A 3,165-nucleotide genomic window follows, 5' to 3' on the forward strand; every position below is an offset into this window, starting at 1 on the left:
GCTCTGTGTCCTGAGAGAAGAGAGGTGCTTTAAAGCGCTCAAGTCCTGCAGAGATGCCGGGGATGATGCGTGGTATCAGGGCTATTGAAGGAAAAAGTGTTTGCTGCTCTAATGAAAAAGGTTTGTTTGGGGGGGATGAGCGGGGAGGGGTGGAGGAGTGTCTGGGCTTTGTCAACAGCTTACAAAGTAGGGACAAAAGCAGTGATATTATACAAATGCACCCATTTCCAGGACATGATGCAGAGACGGGGGCCCGGAGATGGGTCGGACTGCTCCATCTCAGCCTTGTTGGCACCTTACAAAATGATGTTTTCCCCCCACCACAGAGATACGCATTCTAGTTAAATCCCGAGAGCAGGGGCTTCTGGGTACCGCAAATTTGCAGCTTGCGGACTTAAGCGGATTTTCTCTGCAACTGTAAGAACAAGCTAATTCCTCAGACCTCCTTTATCTCTAACATGGTAATAACAAACAATGAAATTCTGAAGAGAAAGGTGCAAAGGAAGAGGAGGGAGGAGAGATGCAGACACAAAAGAAGGAGAGATGGAGGGAATGAAAGAGAGGAGAGACGTGTGTGAGGAGAGGGTGGGCTCGGGCGTGTTAAGAACTTTCTCGCTCTAGTGTTATGTGTGAACGCTCTGCTAATCCAGGTTTTATTGCTTGCCTGTGTCCGGCCACACTGTCCGGATTGAGTATGTGTGTGTGAGGGACAGTGGGGGTCTACACATGTCCCTCTTTGAGGGAAGCCTGAGAAAGAGCCGGACCTGGTTGCGGCCGTTTTCGGGTAGTCTTAGAAACCCGCACCACAGGGGGCCTCTGTGTATGTCTCTGCATTGCCTGCGCATGCTGCTAGCAAACACATACGGATTAAAGCTAACGTTAAAGGTGCTGTCTCATTAGCAATGTTTCAGTGAACGTTTGCAGTCAAAAAAGATACATTATCTGTTGTCAATAGTCTAGCAATGTATGAAGAACAAGTCACTTTCAAATCAAGCATCTTTATTTTGGTTAACGCGGCTAAACTGCATGACCAACTTGAACCGGTTGCGAAATCTATGTGAGGAAGTCTTTTGCCCACACATGAAATTCCCAGTCTTTTGTATTCCTAGTGAAATTAATTGATTACACCAACTTAATTTGCAGAACAATGTTAAAAGTGACCACATCTTATGTTTTTATTCACCAGTTGGCTTCTGTTGTTTGCGATAGCTTGAATTATCTTCCATTCACTCACAGGAAGCCAAAAGGGTGTCTTTCCCAGATTATCGGGGCTACTTTGTGGGTGTGTAGGGTGATGTATTAGCCTAGCCCTAATAAAAAGCAGGAGTGTCCACAAACATGACTTAATGAGGGAGGATGAGAGACTCCTGACCCAGGGGTCAAAGCTCCGGGTTAGTCTCTTTATTCCCATTGATCTGCTAGTGCACTTCATTTCCATGCTCTAGAGCCCACTTCAGTAAATTCATTAAGTGTGATTGATACGAGAATCAAAACTTCCTCCTAAGCACAGTGGCTATGCTAGGAGGGAATGGTCTTGTTTGTGCTGTAGCTATGTCAAGTATCTCTGGCTTTTGTCCTGTCTTCACACCGTTGCGGTGCACACTGGGGTTCGAGTCCTTGAGATTCTAATCGTCAGCTCATTTCCAGCCGGTCTGTTGTGTCATGGCCTTACAGCCTTGACCTGGGAAATGTGGTTTCACTGTTGTTGAGATGCCGACCGCAGACCATTCCTCGCCTCCACTCGTAAATTATACTCCGATCAGGTTTTCCCAGCCAATCCTGGCGAGCAGATCCATGTCTGTCACTCTTCAAGAATGTAGAATCAAACCGCTGATCTAGGCACAATGCAGCTGATGGAAAGCAGATCTTGATTCTCGATGTCGGGAACACAGCACATGCTACACATCGATGTAACCTGCAGTCTAACTAACAGGTTCATATTAGATCAGACCAGGGATGTAACATCCTGTTAGAAACACTGAAATGCAAATTTATTTAAGATGTCAGAATGACCTCTCATCCTTCCAAGTGCAGTTGCAGTGCAGCTCTGACCCTTCTGATGTGGGAGAATAAAGGCAAAGAATGGGGCAATGGAAATATGACCTCCAGACCGCGGTCAGAGCTGTCAGTGTTTCTCTTCTGCTCCTGCGGTGGCTGCGCACAGACCATGTCCCTGCTGTGAGTGAGACAGATACATGCACTAGCAGTTTATCCGACCACAGCCAAGCAAGAGAATACTGGACAATAACACAAATTAAACATTCCTGGAAAAGAGGTGGGCACTTATGTGAAAACTTTTTTTTTTTTTATATCAACTGGAATTTGAAGTGAATTGGCCACAACATACAGGAAGCTGAATTGGAATTTGAATCGGAATGACAGGAAAAGGAATTCGCTGAATTGCAATTCAGAGAAATTCAACAAAGGAAATGAAGTGTTCTTCCACCAAAAGTTAATTTATTAAACATGATGAAATATATTAACAACTCCACATTTCTAGGTGACATTTAATCTATCTATCTTCATCTCTGTAAGTCCAACAGACCTTCAAACTTGAAAGCTTTTAAAACTTTTTTCAAAATTTCCAAAGAAACTGTTTTCAAGTCAACGTTCAGGTTTTTTTTTTTTTTTTGCTATTATTTTCTAGTTCACAATTACAGTCATGTTTATTTCTATGAATTTGCTAAATTCTACTTTGTCACATTTGCATTGTAATTATTCAGTTCGAATTTTGTTGTCTGACAAAATAGATGATTTACTCTCTTAATGCATTTCTAGGTTGTTCTGAATTGAAAAGCACATATGCTTACTGATATAAAACTCACTTGAATGCAATTTTTCCCAGGTCTCCAGTATTTATACCTGAAACCATGGTCAGTCTGAGACGGAGGCTATATTAGTTTGCATTGTCATCTTTTATTGCTGTGTCTCTTTCTCAGCTCCGTCTGCCCTCATCCTATCTGAATGACAATAGTGTTTATGTAAGATGTGCTGCCTTTGGGCCACAGGGGCAGAGAACACTGCATGCCTGGCCCTGCCACACCACCTTTTACGGCTCTTTATTGTGTTCTCTTTGTGCCCCATCGTCACAAGGGGAGGACGCGGCCATCAAAATTCTCCAAGACAAAATTCTTCTTAAAGTGTGAATGCATGTGCACGCACACG

The sequence above is a fragment of the Cyprinus carpio genome, chromosome A12, assembly GCF_018340385.1.
Source record: "Cyprinus carpio isolate SPL01 chromosome A12, ASM1834038v1, whole genome shotgun sequence".
NCBI lineage: Eukaryota > Metazoa > Chordata > Actinopteri > Cypriniformes > Cyprinidae > Cyprinus > Cyprinus carpio.